The sequence below is a fragment of the Haematobia irritans genome, chromosome 1 (genome assembly GCF_050003625.1).
Source record: "Haematobia irritans isolate KBUSLIRL chromosome 1, ASM5000362v1, whole genome shotgun sequence".
NCBI classification, from domain to species: Eukaryota; Metazoa; Arthropoda; class Insecta; order Diptera; family Muscidae; genus Haematobia; species Haematobia irritans.
In genome coordinates this window covers 97,439,680-97,457,460 of record NC_134397.1, presented here as the reverse complement: position 1 = coordinate 97,457,460, position 17,781 = coordinate 97,439,680, and the positions used below count along the sequence as shown (strand labels likewise).

The following is a 17,781-nucleotide window of genomic DNA, read 5'->3' as shown; positions in this document are numbered from 1 at the left end:
AATTTTCATAATATGTGCTATAGAAATAAGATTTTGACAAAATTTTCTACAGAAATAAATTTTGGCAAAATTTTCTACAGAAATAAAATTTTGACAAAAATGTCTATAGAAATACTTTTGGCAAAATTTTCTATGAAAATAAAATTTTGACAAATTTTCTATAGAAATAAAATTTTTACAAAATTTTCTATAGAAATAAAATTTTTACAAAATTTTCTATAGAAATAAAATTTTGACAAAATTTTCTATAGAAGTGTAATATAGAAACACATGCTTTTTTCAAGTAAAACATTCTTGAAATACAATAAAATCGTGTTCTTGACTATGGCTTTTACAAAATCGAGATTTTCTTCCCGCATGAACTTGTCTGTTTTGCAAAAGACGATTAGCAAATAAGTTTGTTAAAGACGTTCTCAAAATATTAAAATATTTTGTCAAAACTATTGTACCATAAATTTGATATCGGTTCAAAAATTTCTACACAAAACGGTACTAAATCATTCGCGGGGGTACTGACCCGGGTGAAAAGTATTGAAAGAAGTACTATAGTACTGCATTTTCCATATCTGGGTGGGATATTAAGCCACCATGCAGCGAAATTCAAAGTCATCCACTGGGTTGCTAACTTCAGGGCCCAGTGGACGGGTATCGACTGAAGTTATAAATTTGGGCAATGACCAAGAGTTAGGCCCAATTAGTCGAGCTGTAGACAGGTCGACAGGTGGCGACACTTTGACAAGTCGAACCTTTTCTAAGGTAACGACATCAAAAGGAGGTAATCCCTCACGAAAAAGATTCAAGGAACGCAGAAATGCTTTGTTTATCCTAAAGAAATTAGGATCAGTCGACCCAAGCACGTTGTCGGCTAAACAAAGCGATTCCTTAAATGGGCTGAAGGAATTCTTGAAGCTCGAAAAAGGAACTATCACCGGATGAGCTGCCATCCTCTAAAAGGGATCAATGATCGTTTACCTCAGTTGCAAAAGACAGCCTTGTGAAGGCTATCATTAATAAAGCAGCATTGGACGGTATGGTTCCAAAGCAAAAATGGGGAAAGTTGTCTGGCGTCTATTTACAGGTGCTGGAAAAGTTTCCCGGCCCAGATCCTCGACACCAAGAGGCTGGTTGTTATCAAGGACGATTTAAGCTAGTCGCATTTGAGGACCAGAGGTCTATGGAATGTTCTAAAGCTGTGTTGGTACTAATTGGTGAAGTGTAGGAAGTTGCTGCTCTAGAGTTAGTCGAGAAGGAGGACATGCCGGCTAGACCTAGAGCACATGCGTGTTTACCTGAAAACCCTCCTGACCCCAAATCTTTTTTAAATAGACGGAAACAATGCAATCCAGATCTTCCAACAGCTGATTGGAAAGTTGGCCGTTTGGATGAAGTGGATGGACCAAGACGGCATGCAGTATTTAAATTGAACACTCAGTCTTTGCCACATCTACCAGGGCCATGTATGTTATGGCTTTCATTATATCCAAATGAAGGTATATAACAGGTTGGCTGATAGGTCTCCGGTCTAACAAAGAACAACACATTTTGTTTGTCAAAATTCGTTTTTGTTATTCAACATAGTTCCCTTCAAGAGCGATACAACGATTATAACGACCTTCCAATTTTTTGAGTCTTTCCACGCTTCGGAGATGGTTCACCGGTCGCTGTCCACTCAGCCAACTGTCGATTGGACTCAGGAGTGTAGTGATGGAGCCATGTTTCATTCATTGTCAGATATCGACGGAAAAACTCGGGTGTATTACGAGTTAACAGCTGCAAACACCGCTCAGAATCATCAACACGTTGTTGTTTTTGGTCAAATGTGAGCTCGCTCGGAACCCATTTTGCACAAAGCTTCCGCATATCCAAATATTGATGAATGATATGACCAACACGTTCCTCCGTGCTCATTTCACCACGCTTGAATTTTGCATACCAATCAATTATTGTTGATTTCCCTGGGACAGAGTCCGGAAACTCATTATCAAGCCAAGTTTTTGCTTCCACCGTATTTTTTCCCTTCAGAAAACAGTATTTTATCAAAACACGAAATTCTTTTTTTCCATTTTTTCACAATAGCAGAAGTTGCTTCACAAAAGACGCTCTATCTCACAAACGAATTGACTTACAGACGTCAAATTTCGACACGAATCATTTGAAGGTTGGTACTATATAAAAATAATATGCATTTAATACTAGCGACGCCATCTATGTGTCAGACCGGGGACTTATCAGCCAACCTGTTAAAAAGATCAGCAAAAGGATTCGGAAATGGACAAGCCTCTGTCTGAATCAGAAATAAGCGGATCCTCTTGCGAAGTCGAGGGAGATACCACAGATGCAGACATGGATAGACAACGTATCCGATAGGATGTTTCTACACGGATGAAAAAGACTGTTTTTCATATGTTTGGCTATAAACATTATATGTTTGGAACACAAATTTTTAAACACAATATTTTTGAGTGCAAGCATATAATGTTCATAAACTAGCATAACATGTTTGGGACATATATGTTAATATGTTAGAACATATTATGTTTGGGACATAAAATGTTTATAAATATAATATGCTTGGATGCAAACATATATTAATTTAGAAATAGCCTATAAACATATATGTGTTTAGTAGCTTGGAGCGCTATGTAACAGGGAGCGATATTGAATTAAGTTGGTGGTTGTTGCTTGTTATTACAAAATTAACATTTTATTTTTCCTTGGGCAATTGATCAGCTACTTCTTTGATCCTTACAAACTGTGTGGTCTGCTGTTCGAATCCCCGTCCGGCAAAAGGTAAAATTAAAATAAAAAAATCATACAATTGAATAATTTCTTCTACAATGTTTGTATTACAGAAAAAGGTGCTAAGAACTAAAAAATCTCGTGGAAGTGAGAAAGATGTGGGGGAATATACAATTGGGCAGAAACAAAATTTTGAGCATTCAGGTCGAAAACCTATGTTGTTAGCACCTATATTACCTGTTTATTTTCATAATTCATTATGATTGTAAATATATAAATAAATAAATAAAATTTTGAGCACAATATTGTTTGGGAGATTTTTTTTAAGCATATAATATTTTTGGGTGCAAAATGCTTCCAAACATATTATATGTTCACATAATAACATATTGTTTTTTGGAAAACATTATTGAATTTGGATGCAAAAATACAAAATGTTTGGAACTTAGACTACCCAAACATATATTGTTTAGACCAATATGCTTTCAAACATATTATATATTGGAAGAGATCAAACATATAAATGTTTGGGCAATACCCAAAAATGTATATGCTTGAAGCAAAATATGTTTGGGAGTATATGTTACAGAAGCGATTTTGTGTGAGCGTGTACAGCCTCAAAACTCACCATAGTTGAACCTATGGTTATTGCGAGAGTCACCGAGATCTCTGAAGAGGACATTCTTGATGACTCGATTGAAACAGCTGATGTGACGGTTGTTGAAAATCTCGATGGTCCTACGGATCCTCCAGATAAATCTTCGCCATTGTAAGGCTGCATGTGCTGCCTTAAAAGTTCTCCTGATGAAAGGGGACATAGACATAGTTCTTATTCAAGAACCATATGTTTATAGAAACAAAATATGTGAATTAAGTACTCCGGGGTTCAAACTATTGCAGTATACTGGTAATGATGTAAATCGAGCCTGTATAATTGCTAAAAACGAGCTTAACTTGTTTCTGCTTCCTTCAATGTGCAATGCAGACACTGTCGTTGCCAATTTAGAAATAGCCAAATGCAAATATTGGGTATCTTCGGTCTACATGGGACATGATAGGGAGATGCCTCCATGTGTAGTTAACACCTTAGTTGAGGAGTCATTGAAACCAAAGACAAAACTCATTATGGGATGCGATGCAAATGCACATCATAGTATATAAGGAAGTGGTGACATTAATACAAGAGGAGAGTCACTCCTAGAGTTTATTTTGCGTTATAATTTGGTAGTCTGCAATAAGGGAGATGCCCAACCTTGTTCACTAAAAACAGGCAAGAGGTTTTGGATGTCCCCTTGGCCTCGCAAGAACTGAATGAAATGATATCTGATTGGCAGGTTTTAAGTGAACATAGTTTCTCAGATCACCGCTACATCAGTTTCAAATTTGATGTTCACACCACCAAGACCATATTTACGCCAAATGTTAGGGAAGCTGACTGGAATAGGTATAGGGAATCGTTCAATATGATGATACCGGAAATAACAGAGACAAATACGAGAAATGTGCAAGATATCGAACACGCAGTGGAGCGGATTACTAAGGCCTTCAACATCTCACTGAAAGCTGCATGCCCTGGAGGGAAGCCAAGGGGGGAAAATCGACCACCATGGTGGTCTACGGAAATAAGTAATATGAGGAAATCCTGCAGGAAGCTCTTTAACAAGGCAAAGTCAACTAGAGCCCCTGAGGATTGGGACGCTTACAAGAAGAACCTGAGAGGATACAAGCGAGAACTGAGAAATGCTCAGCATAACTCTTGGAATGATTACTGCAGCAGTATTGAGAATACGTCCGAGGCTTCCAGATTACGGAAGGTGCTAGCATCCACCAACTCCGCTCCAGGTTTCATTAAAATATCGGAGGGCAATTGGACAACATCCAGTGAGGAGACGCTGGAGGTACTATTGGACACAAATTTTCCTGGAAATCAGACGGTTGAACCAGGTTCTGGCGGTGCCACAGTGGCTCAGCGGTCGTTTCCTATCGAGAAAATTGTATCGAAATCTAGAATAAGATGGGCGTTAAATAGCTTTGGACCATTCAAATCCCCCGGACCTGATGGAATTACTCCGGCGGAGTTACAAGCAGTGACTGACAAAATTATCCCCTGGTTGTCGGTGATATATAAAGGATGTATCAACTTATCATATATCCCAGGAAAGTGGAGGGAAACAAAAGTCGTTTTCATACCTAAAGCGGGAAAAGCATCTCACTCGAGGGCGAAGGATTTCCGACCAATCAGCTATTCCTACTTAAGACTCTGGAGAGAATGATAGATATTTATCTTAGAACTAGCATCGATTCAAGTTTGTTCTCAAAACGACAGCATGCATATTCGAAGGGCAGAGCTACTGAGACCGCATTACATTAACTAGTCAGCTTTATTGAAAGCTCACAATCTGTCAAAGAATATACAATCGTGGCGTTTCTAGACATCGAAGGGTCGTTCAATAATGTCCATCCGAGCTCGATATTAAATGGACTGACAACTCTGAATGTTGATCCATGTATACTTAGGCTGTTAGACGAACTTCTAATGAAGAGACGTATTTCAGCCACAGTAGGACAAGCAGTCATACAAAGATATGTGAACAGACGCACTCCCCAAGGAGGTATTCTATCACCTCTTCTTTGGAATGTTGCTATAAATAATCTTCTGGTTACCCTAGAAAAAGAAAGGATAAAATTCCCTTTGGTGAGTGTGCAAAATACCTTGGTGTTTTTTTGGACAGGAAGCTGAACTTTAAGCTTAATATTGAAGAAAGGGCGAGAAAAGCAACGGTAGCTTTGTACTCGTGCAAAAAGGCAATAGGAAAAAAGTGGGGACTAAACGCAAAAATTGTGCATAGGCTATACACGGCAGTGGTTAGACCTATAATGCTATATGGTGTTGTAGTCTGGCGTAGTGCACACAGGCCCCGGGGAATGAACGATATATAGATTTCTACACTGATGGCTCCAAATTGGATGGACAAGTGGGTTTCGGAGTATATTCTAAAGATCTGGAGCTTCAAACAGCGAAAAGATTATCTAACCACTGTAGTGTTTTTCAGGCTGAAATATTAGCAAAAAAAAGAGGTGGCGAATTGGTTGAGAAGCAATCTCCCAAAATTGTTGGCATTAATATATATTCAGAAGTCAACCTGCAATAAAATCCTTGGACTCTGTGTTCCTCAACTCGAAAACGGCAATCGACTGCCGCAAATATCTCAACGAGATAGATGGGCAGTACAATATTCACCTAACTGCGAAGCGGATGAGTTGGCAAGGCTAGGGACTACCTTACATATTCCACGGGAACTAGAATCTGTTGGTATGCCCGTGGCTACCTGCAAGCTCATACTGTTATGATGGCAAATGTTCGATGGGAGAATTGCAAGTGTTGTAACGACACCAAGCAAATATGGCCCCATTTAAATTTAGGCCGCACACTAGATATGCTAGTGTTCTCGAGACGTCAGATATCACTCCTGATATCTGCTATAACGAGTCGCTGCCTTATGGGCGATTTTGCAAAAACTATTGGTGCGAAGTGTAATAACTATTGTATGAGCTGTGATGATGCGGATGAAAAGTAATCAATTAAACACCTCTTGTGTGAGTGTCCTGCATTTTGTGTAAGGCGTAAGCAAATTTTAGGGGCATGTAGCTTTAGATTACTGGCGGACCTGGAAAACGTTAACTTAAGCAGTCTGCTAATGTTTTTGGAACAATCTGGTTGGTTCAACAGAAGAAAATAATCGAGAAGGTTCAGCGGTTAAAACTAGAAGTGCCCATATGTAATAGGTAATTTTAGTTAATGTGCTATCAAAATGGACTGAATAGTCTAAGTGAGCCTGAATCTTAATCTTAATCGTTGCCACTTTAACCTAACCTTGCTTCCGCATTCGCTTGCTTCCGCACTAACTGCTTCGGCTTTTAGCCGCAATTAGCTTGCTTCCGCCATTAGCTTGCTTCTGCACTAGGTGTGGTTGCTTCCGCACAAATTGTGTCGACAATTAGCTTTCTCCTACATTGTATCTTCCTTTAGTATTAGTTTACTAACTGAACAACGAAGCTACAACGAATCACCGAGCAGTCTACGAACTACCGAAACGTCATCATCTAGCAATCAACGAGCACCGAATCGAGCAATCAACAAATCACCGAAACATCATCAACGAGCAAGCATCGATCACTAAATCAACGTATCAACGCAACAATGAATGACCACCCTATCAAGACATCGTCAACGACAATCCTGAATTACCGAAACTGAATCAACAATCAAAACCGAATCATCAACCGTATTATCAACGACGACGAATCGTCAACGACAATCCCGAAGCACCAAAACCGAGTCAACAACCGAACAGTCAACGACGTCGAATCGTCGACGACAATCCCGAACCACCTAAACCGAATCATCATCCCGGAACGCTGTGTCTATAAATCGTTAACGACAACCACATCAACAGATCGTTAACGACAAATCCGAATTAACGAATCGTCAGCGATAAAACCCAAACCAACGAACCTAGATCGTCTTCACGATCGTCGAATCAACAACTAGCCTCAACAACGAATATCCACGCCACCTCTGAATTCTGTGCTTACGAATTACTATTGTGCGTACCCTGCCAGCATTTCAAAGTTCCATTTCATCCTCATCGCTACCACAGACTCGTAAGTGACACTGCAACAATCGCCAGCTGTGATGGGGGAAGCGTATGATAAAGTATGAAATGCACATGAAAGTGTTTTGCCATTACTATTGTTACAAGAGCCATTTAGCTTCTTATAACTTATTTAAATAAAATCGATAATGAAGTGCTGAAAACATAGTTATTTCACTTAAAATTGTAAAAGGTATATTGGTGAACAATTTTTGACTTTCCAAATGAAATAAAGTGATTGTTTTTCAGATATTTTTCCAGACACGCTGCCTCCATCGAGAATAAAAACACTGGCTGATAGGCGCTGCAATATGAAACTTCCCACTTGTAAATCAACATCATTCTATTATTAATGAAAAAATTATGTTAAATGTGTTGTGATAGTGGTATAAATGTTATATTTATAAGAATTTATAAATGTTTAATCAAATTAATAAACATCTACAGAATCGTGTTTTACAACGATTCTTTTACAACTACCTTAAAATGTACTTTTTGTGATAGTTTGAAGGGGCTCTAATTGGCGTTGTTATAAACGAGAAACTTTTTTGTAGTAACTTGGCGTGGTACAACTTCTCAATAGTGACGGCGGTTTTCCGATGAGTTTTGGATGTCGTATACGATTGTTTTCGACATGGTGGGCATTCTCAGAAGCGCCGTCAAATATAAAAAATGTGGGCAGGGTATACACAATAAAACAACCATCAATAAAACCTGTACTGTTGAACCTATTAAGGCATAAATAATGTGTTTTAATTTTAAGTTTGGGGTCCTTAAAGGTAATCATGGATAACTACTGGTCTATCTCAGCCTTCGACAAAACCACGTTCTAACTTTTAAACAAAAGTTGTATATCTTCAGCAAAAACGGCCCAAGCACAGATCCCTGTGAAACACCACTAACTACACGCTACATACTCCAGCAGAGACCACGACTACAAACATATTGAAACCTATTTCCAAGGTAAGACTTAACTGACAAACACGCCGAAGATGAAAATCCAAAGAAAGTTACAAGTTTACATAAAAGAATAGAATGGTCCAGCCTGTCAAATGCTTTTTCAAGATCTAACGATACTAGTACACAATTGCCACTACTTTTCTAATATTATCGGTAAGTCCGACCAAAAGAGATGCTGCAACACGATTCCTTCTGAAGCCCGTCTGTGAATCATGGAGCAAGGAGTTCTCGATAATAGGGTCCATCATCTGAGACCTCACGAGATACACCACAACTTCGATAAAATGCACCCATAGAAAAATTATTACCATACGGGCACAAATCGATACCGTACGTTATTGATAGTTAGCCAACCCCGTATGGTACAATATCAATACCGAATGGTACAGGCGGTACGCAAAGCATGAAAGTACCATTCGGTATTATGAAAGTACCAATATGGTATTGAAAATAATACCTAAGCGGTACTATTATTTATACCATAAAGGTATTGATGTATAAACAGTGCGGTATTACCAAATAATACCTAAATGGTATTGGTTTAATAATATTTAGTTTAATAAAACACACGTAAAATGTATTTGTTACGTATTTCATTTAATACATAACATACATACAAAAACCTAATTTCTCCATGCAAAGTTTTTCTCCCAATTCAGCTTCATGTCGCAATTCAGGCACGGCATTATTCAAGTCATTTCTCCATGCAAAGTTTTTCTCCCAATTCAGCTCCATGCCGCAATTCATCCCTCAAGTCGTCTGTTGTTGTATTTGGAAGGTTTTTGTATGTCAGTTGCGCATCTAATTAAAGGATGGTTGAATTAGAAAACATAAATAATGCTAAAAAATATTATACTTACCTATACTTCGCTATGTTCGCTGAATTCATTTAATTTTCGTCATCTTATCCCAAACTATTGTTATTTACAAACCGCATGAAAAAATCACTACCAAGGCGACCAATTACAATTGGTCGCAACGTCTACATATCATGTGTTACGGCGTTGTGATAGTTAATACCACAATAATACCTCATGTAAAGTGGTACCAAAATTAAAAGGTAACGTGAATCAATTTATTAATACCAAACGGTAATCGCCACATACCGCCTTTTTTCTACCAGTGTGGACATAATAGAAATAGGGCGATGCGGTTGCTCTATTTAAATAACCGAATATAAATAACCTTGCTAATTTTCCATCAAGATGGATACGACGAAGTCATGAAAATAGTATTAACAATATACAGAAGAAGCCTGGCAAAAAATTGGAAACACAATTTCAGGTACTTTAAAGTAAAACCGTCAATCGACTTGATAAGAGACAGAGCATCAACTAAGTCAGCACAAGTGACAGCACGAAACGAAAAATTACCTTCACTAACATTTGAGATACTCGGGAAAACATCCTGATATCTGCTATAACGAGTCGCTGCCTGATGGGCGATTTTGCAAAAACTATTGGTGCGAAGTGTAATAACTATTGTATGAGCTGTGATGATGCGGATGAAAAGTAATCAATTAAACACCTCTTGTGTGAGTGTCCTGCATTTTGTGTAAGGCGTAAGCAAATTTTAGGGGCATGTAGCTTTAGATTACTGGCGGACCTGGAAAACGTTAACTTAAGCAGTCTGCTAATGTTTTTGGAACAATCTGGTTGGTTCAACAGAAGAAAATAATCGAGAAGGTTCAGCGGTTAAAACTAGAAGTGCCCATATGTAATAGGTAATTTTAGTTAATGTGCTATCAAAATGGACTGAATAGTCTAAGTGAGCCTGAATCTTAATCTTAATCGTTGCCACTTTAACCTAACCTTGCTTCCGCATTCGCTTGCTTCCGCACTAACTGCTTCGGCTTTTAGCCGCAATTAGCTTGCTTCCGCATTCGCTTGCTTCCGCCATTAGCTTGCTTCTGCACTAGGTGTGGTTGCTTCCGCACAAATTGTGTCGACAATTAGCTTTCTCCTACATTGTATCTTCCTTTAGTATTAGTTTACTAACTGAACAACGAAGCTACAACGAATCACCGAGCAGTCTACGAACTACCGAAACGTCATCATCTAGCAATCAACGAGCACCGAATCGAGCAATCAACAAATCACCGAAACATCATCAACGAGCAAGCATCGATCACTAAATCAACGTATCAACGCAACAATGAATGACCACCCTATCAAGACATCGTCAACGACAATCCTGAATTACCGAAACTGAATCAACAATCAAAACCGAATCATCAACCGTATTATCAACGACGACGAATCGTCAACGACAATCCCGAAGCACCAAAACCGAGTCAACAACCGAACAGTCAACGACGTCGAATCGTCGACGACAATCCCGAACCACCTAAACCGAATCATCATCCCGGAACGCTGTGTCTATAAATCGTTAACGACAACCACATCAACAGATCGTTAACGACAAATCCGAATTAACGAATCGTCAGCGATAAAACCCAAACCAACGAACCTAGATCGTCTTCACGATCGTCGAATCAACAACTAGCCTCAACAACGAATATCCACGCCACCTCTGAATTCTGTGCTTACGAATTACTATTGTGCGTACCCTGCCAGCATTTCAAAGTTCCATTTCATCCTCATCGCTACCACAGACTCGTAAGTGACACTGCAACAATCGCCAGCTGTGATGGGGGAAGCGTATGATAAAGTATGAAATGCACATGAAAGTGTTTTGCCATTACTATTGTTACAAGAGCCATTTTATATTTTGTGAAACACCAAGAGCAACTAGCTTCTTATAACTTATTTAAATAAAATCGATAATGAAGTGCTGAAAACATAGTTATTTCACTTAAAATTGTAAAAGGTATATTGGTGAACAATTTTTGACTTTCCAAATGAAATAAAGTGATTGTTTTTCAGATATTTTTCCAGACACGCTGCCTCCATCGAGAATAAAAACACTGGCTGATAGGCGCTGCAATATGAAACTTCCCACTTGTAAATCAACATCATTCTATTATTAATGAAAAAATTATGTTAAATGTGTTGTGATAGTGGTATAAATGTTATATTTATAAGAATTTATAAATGTTTAATCAAATTAATAAACATCTACAGAATCGTGTTTTACAACGATTCTTTTACAACTACCTTAAAATGTACTTTTTGTGATAGTTTGAAGGGGCTCTAATTGGCGTTGTTATAAACGAGAAACTTTTTTGTAGTAACTTGGCGTGGTACAACTTCTCAATAGTGACGGCGGTTTTCCGATGAGTTTTGGATGTCGTATACGATTGTTTTCGACATGGTGGGCATTCTCAGAAGCGCCGTCAAATATAAAAAATGTGGGCAGGGTATACACAATAAAACAACCATCAATAAAACCTGTACTGTTGAACCTATTAAGGCATAAATAATGTGTTTTAATTTTAAGTTTGGGGTCCTTAAAGGTAATCATGGATAACTACTGGTCTATCTCAGCCTTCGACAAAACCACGTTCTAACTTTTAAACAGAAGTTGTATATCTTCAGCAAAAACGGCCCAAGCACAGATCCCTGTGAAACACCACTAACTACACGCTACATACTCCAGCAGAGACCACGACTACAAACATATTGAAACCTATTTCCAAGGTAAGACTTAACTGACAAACACGCCGAAGATGAAAATCCAAAGAAAGTTACAAGTTTACATAAAAGAATAGAATGGTCCAGCCTGTCAAATGCTTTTTCAAGATCTAACGATACTAGTACACAATTGCCACTACTTTTCTAATATTATCGGTAAGTCCGACCAAAAGAGATGCTGCAACACGATTCCTTCTGAAGCCCGTCTGTGAATCATGGAGCAAGGAGTTCTCGATAATAGGGTCCATCATCTGAGACCTCACGAGATACACCACAACTTCGATAAAATGCACCCATAGAAAAATTATTACCATACGGGCACAAATCGATACCGTACGTTATTGATAGTTAGCCAACCCCGTATGGTACAATATCAATACCGAATGGTACAGGCGGTACGCAAAGCATGAAAGTACCATTCGGTATTATGAAAGTACCAATATGGTATTGAAAATAATACCTAAGCGGTACTATTATTTATACCATAAAGGTATTGATGTATAAACAGTGCGGTATTACCAAATAATACCTAAATGGTATTGGTTTAATAATATTTAGTTTAATAAAACACACGTAAAATGTATTTGTTACGTATTTCATTTAATACATAACATACATACAAAAACCTAATTTCTCCATGCAAAGTTTTTCTCCCAATTCAGCTTCATGTCGCAATTCAGGCACGGCATTATTCAAGTCATTTCTCCATGCAAAGTTTTTCTCCCAATTCAGCTCCATGCCGCAATTCATCCCTCAAGTCGTCTGTTGTTGTATTTGGAAGGTTTTTGTATGTCAGTTGCGCATCTAATTAAAGGATGGTTGAATTAGAAAACATAAATAATGCTAAAAAATATTATACTTACCTATACTTCGCTATGTTCGCTGAATTCATTTAATTTTCGTCATCTTATCCCAAACTATTGTTATTTACAAACCGCATGAAAAAATCACTACCAAGGCGACCAATTACAATTGGTCGCAACGTCTACATATCATGTGTTACGGCGTTGTGATAGTTAATACCACAATAATACCTCATGTAAAGTGGTACCAAAATTAAAAGGTAACGTGAATCAATTTATTAATACCAAACGGTAATCGCCACATACCGCCTTTTTTCTACCAGTGTGGACATAATAGAAATAGGGCGATGCTGTTGCTCTATTTAAATAACCGAATATAAATAACCTTGCTAATTTTCCATCAAGATGGATACGACGAAGTCATGAAAATAGTATTAACAATATACAGAAGAAGCCTGGCAAAAAATTGGAAACACAATTTCAGGTACTTTAAAGTAAAACCGTCAATCGACTTGATAAGAGACAGAGCATCAACTAAGTCAGCACAAGTGACAGCACGAAACGAAAAATTACCTTCACTAACATTTGAGATACTCGGGAAAACATCCTGATATCTGCTATAACGAGTCGCTGCCTGATGGGCGATTTTGCAAAAACTATTGGTGCGAAGTGTAATAACTATTGTATGAGCTGTGATGATGCGGATGAAAAGTAATCAATTAAACACCTCTTGTGTGAGTGTCCTGCATTTTGTGTAAGGCGTAAGCAAATTTTAGGGGCATGTAGCTTTAGATTACTGGCGGACCTGGAAAACGTTAACTTAAGCAGTCTGCTAATGTTTTTGGAACAATCTGGTTGGTTCAACAGAAGAAAATAATCGAGAAGGTTCAGCGGTTAAAACTAGAAGTGCCCATATGTAATAGGTAATTTTAGTTAATGTGCTATCAAAATGGACTGAATAGTCTAAGTGAGCCTGAATCTTAATCTTAATCGTTGCCACTTTAACCTAACCTTGCTTCCGCACTAACTGCTTCGGCATTTAGCCGCAATTAGCTTGCTTCCGCATTCGCTTGCTTCCGCCATTAGCTTGCTTCTGCACTAGGTGTGGTTGCTTCCGCACAAATTGTGTCGACAATTAGCTTTCTCCTACATTGTATCTTCCTTTAGTATTAGTTTACTAACTGAACAACGAAGCTACAACGAATCACCGAGCAGTCTACGAACTACCGAAACGTCATCATCTAGCAATCAACGAGCACCGAATCGAGCAATCAACAAATCACCGAAACATCATCAACGAGCAAGCATCGATCACTAAATCAACGTATCAACGCAACAATGAATGACCACCCTATCAAGACATCGTCAACGACAATCCTGAATTACCGAAACTGAATCAACAATCAAAACCGAATCATCAACCGTATTATCAACGACGACGAATCGTCAACGACAATCCCGAAGCACCAAAACCGAGTCAACAACCGAACAGTCAACGACGTCGAATCGTCGACGACAATCCCGAACCACCTAAACCGAATCATCATCCCGGAACGCTGTGTCTATAAATCGTTAACGACAACCACATCAACAGATCGTTAACGACAAATCCGAATTAACGAATCGTCAGCGATAAAACCCAAACCAACGAACCTAGATCGTCTTCACGATCGTCGAATCAACAACTAGCCTCAACAACGAATATCCACGCCACCTCTGAATTCTGTGCTTACGAATTACTATTGTGCGTACCCTGCCAGCATTTCAAAGTTCCATTTCATCCTCATCGCTACCACAGACTCGTAAGTGACACTGCAACAATCGCCAGCTGTGATGGGGGAAGCGTATGATAAAGTATGAAATGCACATGAAAGTGTTTTGCCATTACTATTGTTACAAGAGCCATTTTATATTTTGTGAAACACCAAGAGCAACTAGCTTCTTATAACTTATTTAAATAAAATCGATAATGAAGTGCTGAAAACATAGTTATTTCACTTAAAATTGTAAAAGGTATATTGGTGAACAATTTTTGACTTTCCAAATGAAATAAAGTGATTGTTTTTCAGATATTTTTCCAGACACGCTGCCTCCATCGAGAATAAAAACACTGGCTGATAGGCGCTGCAATATGAAACTTCCCACTTGTAAATCAACATCATTCTATTATTAATGAAAAAATTATGTTAAATGTGTTGTGATAGTGGTATAAATGTTATATTTATAAGAATTTATAAATGTTTAATCAAATTAATAAACATCTACAGAATCGTGTTTTACAACGATTCTTTTACAACTACCTTAAAATGTACTTTTTGTGATAGTTTGAAGGGGCTCTAATTGGCGTTGTTATAAACGAGAAACTTTTTTGTAGTAACTTGGCGTGGTACAACTTCTCAATAGTGACGGCGGTTTTCCGACGAGTTTTGGATGTCGTATACGATTGTTTTCGACATGGTGGGCATTCTCAGAAGCGCCGTCAAATATAAAAAATGTGGGCAGGGTATACACAATAAAACAACCATCAATAAAACCTGTACTGTTGAACCTATTAAGGCATAAATAATGTGTTTTAATTTTAAGTTTGGGGTCCTTAAAGGTAATCATGGATAACTACTGGTCTATCTCAGCCTTCGACAAAACCACGTTCTAACTTTTAAACAGAAGTTGTATATCTTCAGCAAAAACGGCCCAAGCACAGATCCCTGTGAAACACCACTAACTACACGCTACATACTCCAGCAGAGACCACGACTACAAACATATTGAAACCTATTTCCAAGGTAAGACTTAACTGACAAACACGCCGAAGATGAAAATCCAAAGAAAGTTACAAGTTTACATAAAAGAATAGAATGGTCCAGCCTGTCAAATGCTTTTTCAAGATCTAACGATACTAGTACACAATTGCCACTACTTTTCTAATATTATCGGTAAGTCCGACCAAAAGAGATGCTGCAACACGATTCCTTCTGAAGCCCGTCTGTGAATCATGGAGCAAGGAGTTCTCGATAATAGGGTCCATCATCTGAGACCTCACGAGATACACCACAACTTCGATAAAATGCACCCATAGAAAAATTATTACCATACGGGCACAAATCGATACCGTACGTTATTGATAGTTAGCCAACCCCGTATGGTACAATATCAATACCGAATGGTACAGGCGGTACGCAAAGCATGAAAGTACCATTCGGTATTATGAAAGTACCAATATGGTATTAAAAATAATACCTAAGCGGTACTATTATTTATACCATAAAGGTATTGATGTATAAACAGTGCGGTATTACCAAATAATACCTAAATGGTATTGGTTTAATAATATTTAGTTTAATAAAACACACGTAAAATGTATTTGTTACGTATTTCATTTAATACATAACATACATACAAAAACCTAATTTCTCCATGCAAAGTTTTTCTCCCAATTCAGCTTCATGTCGCAATTCAGGCACGGCATTATTCAAGTCATTTCTCCATGCAAAGTTTTTCTCCCAATTCAGCTCCATGCCGCAATTCATCCCTCAAGTCGTCTGTTGTTGTATTTGGAAGGTTTTTGTATGTCAGTTGCGCATCTAATTAAAGGATGGTTGAATTAGAAAACATAAATAATGCTAAAAAATATTATACTTACCTATACTTCGCTATGTTCGCTGAATTCATTTAATTTTCGTCATCTTATCCCAAACTATTGTTATTTACAAACCGCATGAAAAAATCACTACCAAGCCGACCAATTACAATTGGTCGCAACGTCTACATATCATGTGTTACGGCCTTGTGGTACTTAATACCACAATAATACCTCATGTAAAGTGGTACCAAAATTAAAAGGTAACGTGAATCAATTTATTAATACCAAACGGTAATCGCCACATACCGCCTTTTTTCTACCAGTGTGGACATAATAGAAATAGGGCAATGCTGTTGCTCTATTTAAATAACCGAATATAAATAACCTTGCTAATTTTCCATCAAGATGGATACGACGAAGTCATGAAAATAGTATTAACAATATACAGAAGAAGCCTGGCAAAAAATTGGAAACACAATTTCAGGTACTTTAAAGTAAAACCGTCAATCGACTCGATAAGAGACAGAGCATCAACTAAGTCAGCACAAGTGACAGCACGAAACGAAAAATTACCTTCACTAACATTTGAGATACTCGGGAAAACATCCCTACTAACATTCTGATGAGACACAAACATATTATTCAATTCTTCAACGTCAACATCAATAACATCAATGCACTTCCCCACTCCATACTTTTTAAGTATTGACTAAACTTCTTTATTTGGTTTACCATCAAATAATCTATTATGAAATCCTTCTTATAACACGTTTCGCTCTATTCCGACTTGGACAAAAAATTCTCCTATTCTCAGCGGAAGGGTGACGGACGTATTCCCTCCCGCAGAGATACGTAATATGTAACACTGGGATCATTGAAGCACACATCCTTCCTCTGGTACAAAACCTCTTCCTACGAGTAGGGGAAATTCCATGTACCTGGCGCAAATTGGCATACAACAGGGCCATCTGAACGTCAACATCCAACGTGCAATATACACCAGAGAAATCACAGTATTCAAACGCGTCGTTTATTCGATCGATGCCAAGAGCATCATAATCAACGTACTCATAAAATTGCGGTACACTGTATACATTAATTGAACAAAATATAAGCGAGTGAGGGGATAAACCCGGACATTGAAATTGACCAGACAACTCAACCAAATCTGAGGAAGACAGAAGACAATAATTAATAAGTGAAGTTGAGTTTTGAAAGGTATCGTAATGTGTAGATATATATATATATATATATATATATATATATATATATATATATATATATATATATATATATATATATATATATATATATATATATATATATATATATATATATATATATATATATATATATATATATATATATATATATATATATATATATATATATAACATCTGTATGAACAATTTCCAACAACAGTGTACGCAAAATTTCTCTTTTAGCAATAT

General features: G+C 37.7%; 3 long non-coding RNA genes across 3 annotated transcripts; all 3 read right to left on the bottom strand.

The window, feature by feature from the left end:
* Positions 1-8,930: 8,930 nt before the first annotated feature.
* Positions 8,931-9,295, bottom strand: LOC142240293 (uncharacterized). The gene is made up of 2 exons (XR_012723222.1): positions 9,215-9,295; positions 8,931-9,155 (listed from the first exon to the last, which is right to left on the bottom strand). It is a non-coding gene; the product is annotated as an uncharacterized LOC142240293 (long non-coding RNA).
* Positions 9,296-12,526: 3,231 nt separating this feature from the next.
* On the bottom strand, positions 12,527-12,891 carry LOC142240291 (uncharacterized). Its single transcript, XR_012723221.1, has 2 exons — positions 12,811-12,891; positions 12,527-12,751 (listed from the first exon to the last, which is right to left on the bottom strand). It is a non-coding gene; the product is annotated as an uncharacterized LOC142240291 (long non-coding RNA).
* A 3,215-nt stretch (positions 12,892-16,106) lies between these two features.
* On the bottom strand, positions 16,107-16,513 carry LOC142240285 (uncharacterized). Its single transcript, XR_012723219.1, has 2 exons — positions 16,391-16,513; positions 16,107-16,331 (listed from the first exon to the last, which is right to left on the bottom strand). It is a non-coding gene; the product is annotated as an uncharacterized LOC142240285 (long non-coding RNA).
* Positions 16,514-17,781: the final 1,268 nt, after the last annotated feature.